At 53.0% G+C, this 14,381-nt stretch overlaps 6 non-coding genes across 6 annotated transcripts; 4 read left to right on the top strand and 2 right to left on the bottom strand.

Moving 5' to 3' along the window:
• Positions 1-111: 111 nt before the first annotated feature.
• Positions 112-183, top strand: TRNAP-UGG (transfer RNA proline (anticodon UGG)). Its single transcript has one exon. It is a non-coding gene; the product is annotated as a tRNA-Pro (tRNA).
• A 2,678-nt stretch (positions 184-2,861) lies between these two features.
• Positions 2,862-2,934, bottom strand: TRNAK-CUU (transfer RNA lysine (anticodon CUU)). The gene has a single exon. It is a non-coding gene; the product is annotated as a tRNA-Lys (tRNA).
• Positions 2,935-3,129: 195 nt separating this feature from the next.
• Positions 3,130-3,201, top strand: TRNAP-AGG (transfer RNA proline (anticodon AGG)). Its single transcript has one exon. It is a non-coding gene; the product is annotated as a tRNA-Pro (tRNA).
• A 3,244-nt stretch (positions 3,202-6,445) lies between these two features.
• TRNAK-CUU (transfer RNA lysine (anticodon CUU)) lies at positions 6,446-6,518 on the top strand. Its single transcript has one exon. It is a non-coding gene; the product is annotated as a tRNA-Lys (tRNA).
• Positions 6,519-9,324: 2,806 nt separating this feature from the next.
• On the bottom strand, positions 9,325-9,396 carry TRNAP-UGG (transfer RNA proline (anticodon UGG)). The gene has a single exon. It is a non-coding gene; the product is annotated as a tRNA-Pro (tRNA).
• Positions 9,397-10,422: 1,026 nt separating this feature from the next.
• Positions 10,423-10,495, top strand: TRNAK-CUU (transfer RNA lysine (anticodon CUU)). The gene has a single exon. It is a non-coding gene; the product is annotated as a tRNA-Lys (tRNA).
• Positions 10,496-14,381: the final 3,886 nt, after the last annotated feature.

Here is a 14,381-nt window from a genome sequence, read left to right as displayed (position 1 = left end):
CTGGATGGTGACCCAATCCTCTTTCCTTGCGGTAGGCATCTGGGACACCACCGCAGCCGAAGGAGGGGGAAGCCAAGGGACAGAATTAACAAGACAGGGCAGGGCCAATTTGGCTCGTTGGTCTAGGGGTATGATTCTCGCTTTGGGTGCGAGAGGTCCCGGGTTCAAATCCCGGACGAGCCCGTGTCTCTGCTGCCTTTTTTTTTTTTTTTTTTTTTCCTTCTCCACGTGGTCAGGTTGTTGCTGACAAAGGGACCAAAGTCCACTCAGGGCCAGGAAGGAGCAGGGACCCACAGACCCATCACTCCACATGACAGTGACTAAAAGACCTCCCAGCCTTCAGAGCTGGCCTGAACCTGCACTCACTCTCTGCTTAGGCTGTCCTTGTGTCCTCTGCTGTGCCCAGCACTGGGGGCCCCTTGGGGGGACCCATCTGAAAACAAGGTCCAGAGTTAGCATTCCCAGACTCCAGGTATGAGGGCATACTCCTCCCTGGCCAAGGGAAACCGAGTCAGTGCGTCAGGCAAGTGAGGGAGAGAAGTTAGAGCCACCAAGGATCACCAACCAAAGGGACTTTTTTTGGCCTAAGGATGTTTGTCTTGCTTTAGATGTGAGGTCTCAGATTCAATACAGGAGGCCTTTCTGAAGTAGGCAGTGTGGGGCCTGGCTGTGCTGTCTTTTCAGACCAAGACCCCGGCCGACCTGGGGTCTTGAGCCCTCGGTGTTGCGGATGGTTGAAAGGCTGGGCTGGGTCAAGGCACCACTCAGTCATAGACAGGACCCTCAAGTGGGACTGGGCTCAGGGTACAGCCACTTCCAAAACAATCACCCCCAAACTTCCGCCCCGAGGAGCCACCAGCATGAGTTCCCTGTGACGCCAGCGACTTCTGCTCCTAAAGCACGCAAAGGTGGTGCTTCGGGCTTGAGTCTGCGATGTGCGGAGGCACCTTTAGAGTATGTAAAAATGCCCAGGGATATTTAAAAGTTTTGAGGGAAACATCAATCCTCAACATCCATCAGACACCGCACTCTCTGAACACCGACTTTGAACTTTTGACGATGCTATATTTTTGCAACGTTGGATTTCCCACAGTATCTGCGCGAGCAGGGCAAGAGAATCAGTGTGGAATAGGAACCGTGGCAGGCAGTAGGCAATCTCATCCCAAGGTTGGAGAAGCCGTACAGGGCCCGCCCACTGCACATATCCCAGTAAAAAAAGAATTATTATTTAATAAGAAGATAGGGCGGATGAACATAAGGGAAGGGAAACCAAAATAATATCAAACAGGGAGGGGGACAAAACAGAAGGGAATCATAAATATGGAGAACAAACTGAGGGTTATGGGGGGGGGGCGTGGGAGGGGGAGGGGCTAAATGGGGGAGGGGCACTAAGGACTCTACTCCTGAAATCACTGTTGCGCTATATGCTAATTTGGATGTAAATTTTTAAAAAATAAAAAATAAAATTAAAAAAAATAAAAAGAAAATAGGGTATTGGGCTGGCTCAATGGGTAGAGCATCTGACTCCTGATCTTGGGGTTGTGAGTTAGAAAACTAAAAGGAACATAAAATTTTTTGGAAAAAAAAAGAGTGTTGAATGGTGTCCCCCTACTACCGTGGCCACCCAGAACCTCAGGAGGTAGGGTCTTTGCACATATAATTAGATACAGTGAGATCCTGGAGTAGGGTGGGCCCTGACCCAATGACAGGTGTCTTTATAAAAAGATTATATGAGGACACAGAGGCCCATGGAGGGAAGAAAGCCATGTGACAGTGGAGGCACAGACCGCAGTGATGAGTCTAGAAGCCAAAGTTAGCCAGAGCACCAGAAGCTGGAAGAGGCGAGGAGGGGTTCTTCCCTGGAGCCTTTAAAGAGAGTGGAAAAAATGGCCAGCTGGCACCCTGACTTTAGACTCTGGTCTCCAGAAGCGTGAGAAAATATATTTCTGTTGTTTTAAATCGCTCAGATTGTGGTAACTTCTTACGGCGGCCACGGGAAGCTAATAGAGACACTGAGTTGGTAAGAATTTTTTCCAAGAAGCGACGAAGGTGTATGGACCTAAGTCCCTAATAAACTGAGTTTCCTTTTCCCCTAAGAACACCAGGAAAGATTACTGAGACTAAGAGTGCTCTGAGTGAGAAATAGAGGGGGCTCTGGCAGATCCCAGGGTCCAGAGGAGGGGTGTCTCCCAGCGTAACCTGGGTCCCCACCACAAAAGAAAGAAAACACAGTCCTGTCAAACACTTAGCAGGGTCTTTTCACGAGCCTAAACCATTGCAAGAGAACACAAGAAAGTCAGCTGATGGGAAGCACATACCCTCCTTCTCCTTCTTCCCCAAAATAGAAAACGAAATGCCTCCTGTCTGTTTCCCTTTCACTGGGGAGAAGTGAAGGAAAGCGGACAGGCCACCAACCTCGGGGTGGGGGTGGGGGAGGGAAATTCTGCGCAGTCCCTCCTCAGGCACTGGAGTGGCCCCGATCAGGAGCCTCCTCCTGGGAGCCCCACTCGGGACCTAGAGAGTCACCCCCAAACCCACACAGACACCGAGCTCTGGGTTTGCATCCTGTTCCCCAGTCAAATGTGATAGCGCAGGTCACTGTCGGGTTACTAATCTAAGAAAAGATATAGCTATGTGTCTTCTTGGGCCAGCATCCAGAAGCTGGCTGGTGGGCCCAAATATTTACATTGCTTCACAGGCGCACAGAGACCGTGCAAGGCTTCGGAGGGCCACGCAGCCACGCAGACGCCCCTCTGGTAGCATCTACCTGAGATCGTTAAAAGCCTCTTTAAATGGCGGATCTGCGACATACCTTCCCTGCGTTGAGTTGTCTTTTGGCCTCTTTATCAGGCAAAACCACACGCCCGACGTGGGGCTCGAACCCACGACCCTGAGATTAAGAGTCTCATGCTCTACCGACTGAGCTAGCCGGGCAAGGACAAAAACTGGCCCTACCTCCCTGCTACTCATAGTATTAAAGGCAGGTGCTACAAGCCGAGGCAAAAGCGCATCTTGCTTCGGGAGAGGCGGTGCGGGCATGGCTGCCCCCAGAGAAGGAGACTGCAGGGAGGTGGGCACCTAGGGCGTGAGGATACTAGAAATAAGGAGAAGTAGGCAGCTACCAGGAGTGGCTCGTTGGTCTAGGGGTATGATTCTCGCTTAGGGTGCGAGAGGTCCCGGGTTCAAATCCCGGACGAGCCCCATCCTTTTCCTTCTCCTTTCTCAAATCCCCCCAGGACCCCGTTGAAGTTCTGGGTCTCCAGCGCAGAGCCACCTGCAGGAACAAACGCCACCTGATGTACCGTCGCTCCCGCGGCCAGAGAGTCCTGAACTTGAGCTCGACATCGAATTGAGGGAGCTGGGGCCTACAGAGAGAGATGTCCAGGAGCAGCCGCGCCACACAGACGTGAGAGGCCACGGCTTCAGCCAGGGACTCGGCCCTCCACCGGCCTCCCGCCGCTCCTGCACTCCCAGGTGATTCTCTTCCCGGCCGCCAGGGGGAGCGCTGAGCCACCACGGCGGCTGGGCTGGGTGGCCCGGGTCCTGCGCCCGCCGGAGTGGCAAGGGGACCCAGACCCGGCGGGGAAGCCCCGCCCCCCAACTATGTTCCCGAGGAGCCAGACTCTGGCTGAGGGCCAGCATTGCTTCTTCTGTTAATTACCAGTGCGGGTCCGGGGAGCCTCCGGGGACCCTTCCCCCTCCAACCTCCTCCCCCGCCTCCCTGCGATCACCCTGCCCGAAGGGGAGCGTCTGGTGGCGGGCAGGGCCTGCCCAGAGCACGCAGCTCTCGAAATGGACACTTTGACTTCAGCCCCGGGTTCCCCTCACCTCCCCTTTCCCTTCCTGGGACTTGAACAAAACCTGCAGGGCCCAGGACCCAGCAGCAGCCCCGGAAGCCTTGCTTTACTACAGCCTCTAACGTTGCTCCAGCCTTCTCTTTGTCTGGTGGGATGCCCCACCTCCCCCCAGCCAGGGGGTGACAGCAGAGGCCTGGTGGGGAGCCTAAACTCTCGCTCCTGCCCCGCAATAAGGACGTCCCACGTTGCGTGAACTACGCCCCCCAGGCAGCAACAAGGTAGAATCTTCTTTTCCCATTGCGGGGGGGGGGGGGGGGGGGCGCATTGTCAGAGGAGCGCGCTGAATCAGAAGATGTACATGAGATCTAGAGTTTCAAAACATAACACCAAACTTGTCCAAACATGACGGAGCTGCAGACCACTGGTCCTACTAGGAACCAGGAAAATCCCAACTTGAAGGAGAAAAGATGAGTGAAAGACAGGGACACAGATTCCGGAACCATCTGAAAAGGAGAGGTAGAAGGCAGCCATCCTAAAAATGCTGGAAGGAGCTATAAAGAACGCATGTGAAACAAAATTAAAACTTGGAAGTCTCAAAGATATAGAAGACATAAGGAATAACCGCATGGAAAACTTAGAGCTGAGAAATGTAATAGCTGAAATAAAATTGCGTAATGGTTGTGCGACAAACAGATGAACCAGACGGAGGAAAGACTCACTGAACAGGAAGATAGAAAGGGAGGGAGGGAGGAAGGAGGGAGGGAAAGAGGGAAGGAAGGAGGGAAGAAGGGAGGGAGGGGAGGAAGGAAGGAAGGAAGGAAGGAAGGAAGGAAGGAAGGAAGGAAGGAAGGGAGGGGAGGAAGGAAGGAAGGAAGGAAGGGAGGGAGGGAGGGAGGGGACGAAGGAAGGAAGGAAGGAAGGAAGGGAGGGAGGGAGGGAGGGGAGGAAGGAAGGAAGGAAGGAAGGAAGGAAGGAAGGAAGGAAGGAAGGAAGGAAGGAAAGAAAGAAAGAAAGAAAGAAAGAAAGAAAGAAAGAAAGAAAGAAAGAAAGAAAGAAAAAGAAAGAAAGGAGCCTCAAGGTTTTGCTGGGATTTTAACAAAATATCTAATGGAGTCATTGGAGACCCAAAAGAGAAGAAATATGGGGCTAAATGCATTAGAAGAAATAGCAGCTCAAATGTATCTGTGTATTTTTCATTCTTATTTCTAACTAGGCTCCACACCCAACATGGGACTTGAACTCACAACCCTAAGATCGAGAGCCACATGCTTTACCAACTCACTTAGCCAGGCCTCCCTGTTTATGCCTTTTTTTAAGAACAGACTTTGTTTTTTAGAGCAATTTTAGGTCCGCAGCAAAACTGAGCAGAAATACAGAATTCTCAAACCTCTCTGCCCCCCCCCCCCGACACAGCCTCCCCCATTTTTGTGTATTTTGAAAACCTGTCCTCCTCCACTTTTTAATTGTAAAGCACATACCGAATAGCCTCAACCATAAAAGCTTTTCGTTTTGGGGTGGGGAGCAAATACCTCTGCGAGTAAAGTCCTTTTGTTTTCAGATACCCTCAGTGCCTTGCACACACCCGACACCATTACACCATGCACTCCGTGTTGTGTCTTCCCCAGTCTGTGTGCCGGCTCCCTGCTGCCTCCTTCCTCCTGTCTACACTGGTGAGCTGTATTCAGGATGCGGGCCAGATCCGCACACACAGTTGCGGTGTGGAGCCTGGAATCTCAGTGGATCCTCAGCGGAGTCACTGCGCCACCCCGACTCCAGAGTTTGGGGCGGGGGACGAGCAGACAACTGCTGGGTCCTACTCCCAACCTACTGTTTACCTAAAATTCCTCCTTGCTCTGGAGAGGGGGGTGCGGTGGGGGCTGCCCCAGCCCCAACCCACCTGGGGCTCAGGCATGCAGACACACTAGGACCGAACCTCTGCGTCCAGGGACACCTTGCTCTTGCCCCTGAAACCTGGAAACTGGATCCCGAGGCAGCGAGCGCAGGAGGCAGGCACCCTGGGGTCTCCCAACCCGCTCTCCACCCGCCCCCACCTTCAGCCGACCATGGTGGGGGGCAGATTCAGCAGCTCAGGGTTGCCCAAGGGCAGACCAAGAAGGTTTGGGGGCAAAATATACATATATATTTTTTAATTTTTTAATAAAAATAAATTGATTTTTGATAATTCAAAGGAAGCATAGATGGGAATTTTCCTGCGAACGAGTGGAATCTGGTGGGTCTAATAATTATTTTAAGTTCGCAGGTTTGTCTGATTATGTGAGGGAGGACGGGGCCCGCTGTCACTTCCCCATTTCCTGCCGCCTGCCCATGTGTGGCGGGGTCAGCTGGCTCGGGTCCACTGAGTCCCGTCCACGCCTCAGGGCTCCCTACGGCTACGCCCCCCAGCCCATCTATCTGTGTGTGGGGGGGCGGTCAGGGCGGCCCCTCAGCCTCCACCACTCAGCTCCCCGCTCCCCACGCCGGGCTGGGGACGCCGCCCTTTCTGAGCAGTTCCCACACGCAGAGTGCCCCGAGGGACTCCAGAAGTGGCCACGTCCCCATTGTCCCCAAGACCTGAACTGCTTAGCCATTTTGACTTGTCTGCAGCCCAACAAATTCTGAAACTCAGCCGCAGCACCCTGGTTATGGCTGCCCGGCTAGCTCAGTCGGTAGAGCATGAGACTCTTAATCTCAGGGTCGTGGGTTCGAGCCCCACGCTGGGCGTCCTTTTAGAAAGGGACCGCTGAGCAGTTCCTGGCATATTCGGTTTAGGTAAAACCTCTTGGGCGCACCAAAGCCATCAGAGGTGATGAAGGACACTCCTTACACCGGCTTCTCCAGCCGCTTTATTCCCCAACTTCCTCTTTGAGCAAAGCAATCTTAGAAAGCGGTTCTTTGGAGATTTGGACCTGGCTACAGGAGAAAAGCCACCACGGTCACAGTTTTCTCTTGGGTTTAGTCAAGGGAAGGAGCCACAGCTATCACCTGCACGGCCGAGGGACGCCACAGCAGGATGCCACGTGCGCGGTGTGACAAGCTCAAATTTTTGCTAAGTTGTCCCTTTGGGGGTCAGGGTGTACGTGGGACTTCAGGGCACAATCATCACTCAGTGGGGAGGCGCTCAGGACAGAGGGCCCCGGACCACTATGAGTAGGGGAGGGTGACAGCCTGGGGGCGCATGTCCACGCGTCCTGGTGATTGCAGCGCGCCCACTGCCAAACACTCCCAAAAGCAGGGCTCAGCTAGGATTTGGGCCTGGGACCTCGTGCACCCTAACGGAGAATCAAAGCCCTAGACCAAGGAGCCACCCCTCCGGCTCTGGCTCGTTGGTCAGGAACTGTCCCTACTTCCTGTGGGTGTCAGAGAAGGGTTTGATTCAGGTCTCTATGGACAGAAGAATGGCAGGGGGTGGGGGGCAGCACTGCCACACGCTAAGACTCCAAGGCAGCAAGTCCCAGTCTGGGTTTTGGGGTGGCCGCTCTTCCTGCCAATGGGAAACTGAGGCTATCGGCTTGGGAAAGCTCCCCCAGACCTTCCTTCTGTCACCACGCACAGGGCCGGGTTGTGGAGTGGAGCTGAGGACAGGTTTTGGACCCCGCACCCCTGGAGCAGGACCGTTCTCTCTCCCATGGTACCCCACCCCTCCCAAGCCATACACTGGAGGGACCCACCGCTCTGACCCAAGTGTCACCTTCTGTCCCCAGGCTCCAAGACGTGCATCTGCACCCCGCTCGGACCCAGATGGAAGCTGAGTGTCTACAGGTGGAGAAAGGATGAGGAAGGACATTAAGAAATTTGGGGAGCCCTCAGGGGAAACCGCTGCCCGTAACCAGGGTCCAGGCGTCCCCTTGTCCACTGAGCACACCTGGACACCGGCCTTGGGGCCCAGACCTGATCCGGCCACCGGGGTCCAGGTGCGCTCTGGGTCTGCCGCGCACCGGGCCCGTCTCTGGTCCGTCCCTACAGGGATCTGCTGGGGCCTCCGTTCATGCCCTGAAAAGACTGCGAGGAGGAAAGTGTGGGCTCCTCAGGGACGTGAAGCAGAAGACAGAATGTGCCCTCCTCCCCAGGGACCTTCCCCGCGGAGCCCCGGCCAAAGCTCCCTCCAGGCCTGGGTGTGAAGGTGGGGGGCAGACCCTGAGCACTGGAGTCAGGAGGGGTTAAGGCAGGCCGGAGGGAGGGATGCTGCTGGTTTCGAAAAGAATTTGGGGGAGGAGCTACTGGGCCTCTGGGGGTGGTAGTGGTTTCCCCATAAGCGACAGGAGTCTTCAAGGGTTCTGGGCCTGCTCCCCTCAGGGACTCCAGCGTCAGGGGGGATAAAAGGGGCAGCCAGCACGCACCGCCCTGGGGCTTGCGTGAAGAAAGCAGAGGCTGCCTGGGTCAAGGGGAGGCCCACCGGTCTGCACGTGCAGAGGGCCCTGGCCCCACTGCCGCTCGCCTGGTGAGGGCTCCGGGCCACAATCCCCAGGCCGGACTTGATTGAGATCGGGAAGCTCTTCCCAGACTGGGGGGGCCGCTGAAATGTCCACCAAAGCCTCCCGCCCTGCCTTTATTAACCAGGTCTTTTCTTTTCTATATTCTGAAACTTTGACGTCCGGGGCCTTGTTGACCCTGGCGGGATTTTTCCCTCCCAAGGTCAGCCAATTCCTAGAGATTAGCAAAGGACTCTTAAAGGGTGCATTTCCGACGCAAGCCAACTGGAGACCACAGCGCCCCCTCCCCCCCCCCCCCCCCCCCCCGTCGCCTTTTGCATGGGGCTCTCAGACTGGGACTATGCACCTTCCAGAATCACCCCAAGGCCAGGAAACAGACAACTAGGGACAGCGTCTATGTCCCAGAGGCAGCTGAAGTTAATTCAAACCAGCTTCACCGAAACCAGGAGAAAGGCTCTTGCCCACGCGTTCTCCTCACTTCCTGTGCTCCCTGACTACCCGGTGCCTCCCCTGTGCTGTCCCCACGCCCAGGGGCCAGGCGTGCCCTTCACGGGAGCTGTGGGGAATAACCCGACTTTTCAATGGCTGCATGCGCCGGTCCCACCATACCTGAATGGTAATAAAACCTATTGAAACCCACGTTCTTCCAACGTGGCCGAAGCGCTTGTGGGGACCCGCATGGGGAACCCGAGGCGCCTGTGGGGATCCGCATGGGGATCTGAGGCGCCATGTGCCCCGCATGGCCCCACCACTAAGGCCCAGCCCCTCCCCAGGCCCAATTTCCACTGTGGTTTCTTTCCTTCCCTTGTCTGTGGAAGGGCCTTCTAGTAGCCCCTCAAGAAAGAAAAAAAATGTCTACAAACATGACCTTTCACACGCCAAGGCAAAAGGGAAGAAGGCGTCCAGACTCAGTCGGGTCCTCGCCCCCCATCCTGGGACTACCTGGCGTGTGCAAACACGCGCACAAGCACGCAGACCAGGTCTCCTGCTCAATGACAGGTGAGACTGGCCTGGGGGGAGGTGAGAGAGCGACCAGTTTCTCTGATCCCGGACCTCCTGAGGCTTCAGGCATCGTGACCCTCCGAAAAGACAAAGACGGGCTCGTCCGGGATTTGAACCCGGGACCTCTCGCACCCAAAGCGAGAATCATACCCCTAGACCAACGAGCCGTCCCACGATGCAGGGCGTGAGGTGTCTCCCTGGAGGCCTGTGTGCTAGGCTCCGAGCTCCCGTCCCACCAAGTCTCGGCTTCTTGGTCCCTCAGAAAGGTGCGCGGGGCGAGGTTTCGGTTTCGATTCCGGAAGGGGAGAGGGTGGGGCGAGGAGGGAGCGGGGGGACCCGCCGGCCCCCGGACCCTCTCCCCGCCTCCCCTCCAGAGCACGACGGCCCCGCCCCTGCCAGGGCCCCCTGCCAGGAGCCACCAGAGAAGCCAGTCTTCGGGGCTCAGGTGAGCACGGCGATGTCTCACGTGGGCCCCAGCCCAGAAATTTCCCCCAACGTGGGACCCAAGTCCGGGACCCTGCGAATGAGGCTCGGCCGGCCAGCCCCGCCAGGCCTCCAGCCGCTCGGGAAAGGACCCCGGGGCTCCTGTGCTCCGCCGAGCCCCCTCTGGGCCCGGGCTCCGCCCCTCGCAACTGGGAAACCCCGAAGCGGGGGTCAGAACCGGGGTCGCCGCTCACTTCTTCCCATCTGCAGGTGCGCGAACGCTCCCAACTTTTCTTTCCTCTTGCTCTAACACGGGGTCCAGCACCCACCTGGGAAGGAGGGTTTCCCCGGCTTGTCCCCTCGGCGAGGCCCCGAAGTCTTCCCGATTGCTCCTTGCCGCCAGCCCTAAAAAGGGCCGACGGTTTCAAAACGAGGGAGCCTCCGTGATTGGAACCTGGCAGCTCTCCACCCTAAGCGAGGATCACAGCGGGCTCCTTACCGGCCGTCTCCAGTGACACTCGTCCCATGCTCTTGCTCCAGACTTGCCGGCTCCCCTGAGCTACTGGGCCACACAGACCCACTGACAGGACAAGACGGCACACGGTGACCTGGCGGCGCCCTCGCTCCTGGCTGAAAACAATCCGCCAATTCTGCGTTCCACTTCCCGGGGTGCAGCGCGCACAGGATCCAGAACCTGTCCTTACCAATTTTAGAACAAGAAAATTCTGGAGTACCTCAATCAGCCTGTGGAATAGCAGCTCCTTACGACTGCCCGGCTAGCTCAGTCGGTAGAGCATGAGACTCTTAATCTCAGGGTCGTGGGTTCGAGCCCCACGTTGGGCGCAACTTTTGTTGAGCCAGCTTGACACAACGGAAACAGGTGACTGGGTCTGGTCTGTATAATATAAACCAAAACTCTTCCAAAGTGGAACATGCGGATGGTCCGGGGAGGCCAGCACAGCAGAGGGACCACGGAGGAACCTCACAGAGGCAGGATGCATTCGTGTTTTATGTTTTATTTATTTATATATATATATATGTGTGTGTGTGTGTGTGTGTGTGTGTGTGTGTGTATACTATATATTTATACTATACTATACTATTTATACTATATATTATATATACTATATATACTATATATAGTATATATATTTATACTATATATAGTATATATATTTATTACTATATATATGCTATAGTAATAGTATAAATATATATACTATATATAGTATAAATATATATACTATATATACATAGTATATATAGTATATATAATATATAGTATAAATATATAGTATATGTAATATATATAGTATAAATATAAATAGTATAAATATATATAGTGTGTGTGTATGTATATATATATATATATATATATATAGTAATTTTTAAAAGTTGCCATTTACACAGAAGTTCCATATACAGCACACACAGCGGAGAGAGCCTCTCTCAGTAGTTTCCCTGCTAGGAACCTCCTTGAAGTTTGGAAAGATCTGGGCAAGGGCTAACCAGGCCAAAATAACATAGCTCCCAACCAAGGACTCGAACCCACTGCTTAGGAGTTTAAGTCTCAGCTCTAAAGGCTGAAGGAGAGGTATGAAAGAGTACTTGGAGTGGATTTCCAGCTAAAGGTGGAAACTCACTGACTCTGGCCCTGAATGGAGGCCTGCATGGGGCCCCCATTCTGTATCCCCTCGCGGACCCTCCCTTTCTCCAATACTGTGCCCCCTGTCTTCCGAGGCTTTCCCTCCTGGTGCAGCAGGGAAGTGACAGGGAAGAGACCGTCTGTCCAGCCCTGTCCCAGCTCCTCTCCCCTTTCTAAGGTAGAAAGAAAATTGGAAATCGCGGGATACTCCGAGTACACGTCGGTGTCCGGCTCCCACCAGAGCAAGCAGCCAGGGAAGAAGTATGGCTTCCCTTCTGTGAAAGGGTAGGAGAGCCCAAAGGATTGACGATGCCAGGCCTGATCACCACGTCGGGTCGTCTGGGTATCTGGGGTTTCCGGGGGTCCGTTCCTCCGGGTGCCTATGCTGCTCTGGCATCCAGCCACCCCAGGTCCTGGCTCAGGAAACCGAGGCTGCCGTGGGGGGTGGGGAGTGGGCTGGGGAGTGAGGAGGCACCTGCCGGGTACCACTTGGCGCCGGGCTGGGGCGCCCTACCCGTCCCAAACAGACTGCATGTATCAGAATTCTCCGGGGGAAACAGAACAGAGTGGGGGCGGGTGGAAGCCTGGGCCCAGAGACTTCCAGGTTGTCCCCGCACCCGCCCTCAGCTACCCCCACTCCAAGTCTCTGGGTCTCACGTCTTCCCTCCCAGCACTCTGACATTGGCCTAGGAGGGTCCCCTTTTCCTCAAGATCTGCTACTTTCACACTGAGGCCCCCAGCCTGCTCTTGGGCTTTGTTGGCCGAAGGGCACGTGGGTTGCTTTGGGTTCTGCCCAAGTGCTCTGACCGGGTGATTAGTTGACATGGGTCTGTCGTTCTTTTGTGTCCGTGCGGTAAAGCTACTCAACAACAACCTAACCGAAGAGGCGAAAAGACCTGGAGTCTGAAAAGTATAGAACACCGATGAAAGACATTCAAGATAACACAAAGAAATGGAAAGAAATTCCATGCTCCTGGGTAGGAAGAACAAATATTGTTTAACTGCCTATACAGCCCAAGGCAATTTTCACATTTAATGCAATCCCTATCAAAATACCAACAGTATTTTTCATAGAACTGGAACAAAGAATCCTCAAAATCCTAAAAGGCTCTGAATAGCCAAAGCAATCTTGAAAAAGAAAAACAAAGCTGGAGGCATCACAATTCTGGACTTCAACTTATAACACAAAGCCGTAGTGATCAAAACGATATGGTACCGGCATGAAAGTAGACAGAGATCAATCAAACAGAATAGAAAACCCGGAAATAAACCCACGATTCTATGGTCAGTTAATCTTCGACAAAGCAGGAGTGGATATCCAACGAGAAAAAGACTGTCTCTTCAACAAATGGTCTTGGCAAAATTGGACCACTTTCTTACAGTATACACAAAAATAAATTCAAAATGGATTAAAGACCTAAATGTGAGACCCGAAACCATAAAAACCCTGAGAACACAGGCAGTAACGCTTTTGACATGAGCCGTAGCAATTTCTTTCTAGATACATCTCCTGAGCAAAGGGAACAAAAGCAAAAATAAATTCTTGGCACTTCATAAAAATAAAAACTTATGCATAGCAAAGGTAACAATCAACAAACCTAAAAGGCATCCTATGGAATGGGAGAAGGTATTTGCAAATGACATATTTGATAAAGGGTTAGTACCCAAAATACATAAAGAACTTATACAAGTCAACACCCCAAAACCAAATAATCCAATTAAAAAATAGACACAGGGCAGCTGGCTGGCTCAGTCAGGGGAGCTTGCGACTCTTGATCTCAGGGTTACAAGTTCTAGCCCCATGTTGGGGGTAGAGATTACTTAAAAAACAAAATCTTTAAAAAAAGATTTTATTTATTTATTAATAATTAATAATACATTTATTTATTTTTTTATTTTGAAATAAAAAATGGGCAGAAGACATGAACAGACATTTTTCCAAAGAAGACAAAGATATGGCCAACAGAGACATGATAAGATGTTCAACATGACTCATCGTTGCGAAATGCAAATCAGAACTGCAATGAGCTATCCCCTCACACCTGTCCGAAGGGCTAGACTCAACAACACCAGGAACACCAGGTGGTGGCAAGAATGTAGAGAAAAAGGAACCCTCCTGCACTGTTGCTGGGAATGCAAACTGGTGCAGCCGCTCTGGAACACAGTATGGAGGCTCCTCAAAAAGCTACAAAGAGAACTACCCTATGACCCAGCGATTGCACTACTGAGTAGTTACCCAGGAATGCAGGAACGCTAATTCAAAGGCATACATGCACCCTGATGTTTATAGCGGCGTTATCTACAACAGCCAAATTATGGAAGCAGCCCAAGTGTCCATTGATTGATGAATGGATAAAGAAGATGTGGTGTAGATGCACCATGGAATATTACTCGGCCATAAAAAAGAATGGAATCTTGCCATTGCAATGACCCGGATGGAGCTCGAATGTATTACGCTGAGCCAAACCAGTCAGTCAGAGACAGACAAATACCGTATGAGTCCATTCACGTGTGGAATTTAAGAAACAAAACAAGCAAAGGGAAAAGGATAAGAGAGAAATCAAGAAACAAACTCTTAATTATAGGGGACAAACTGATGGTTACCAGAGGGGAGAGGGTGGGGGCACGGGGGGGGGGGGATAGGTGACGGGGATTACGACGCGCACTTGGCCTGATGAGCGCAGGGCGATGTATGGAAGTGTTGAATCATGATATCGTACACCTGAAACTAACATTACGTTGAATGTTAACTAAGTGGAATTAAAATTGAAACTTACCAAAAAAGACAACAACAGCCGCATAATCCCACGGTCTCGACCAGATCTTTCCCGCTGTGTCTGTGAGGCAGCCGGAGACATGGGACAAGGGCGTTCACTTCCCAGCTCCTCTGGTCTATCCCCGGTCAGCACAGGCCGGAAGTCTCGACACCTGCTCTGCATTTCTCAAAACCCTCCCACCACGGGTGCTGTGTCCTCCGGGCCAGGCGGCCAGCGGGTGGTTCAACTTTAGAATCTCATTCTTAGAGTCCGGCTCCAACCGTTGAAGGACAAGTTTCCCAGAAGCAAGCCCGAGGCAGGGATTTCT

The sequence above is a fragment of the Acinonyx jubatus genome, chromosome E3, assembly GCF_027475565.1.
Source record: "Acinonyx jubatus isolate Ajub_Pintada_27869175 chromosome E3, VMU_Ajub_asm_v1.0, whole genome shotgun sequence".
Classification (NCBI taxonomy): Eukaryota; Metazoa; Chordata; class Mammalia; order Carnivora; family Felidae; genus Acinonyx; species Acinonyx jubatus.
The sequence above is the reverse complement of the archived record's forward strand: the minus strand, read 5'-3'. Positions and strand labels throughout refer to the sequence as shown.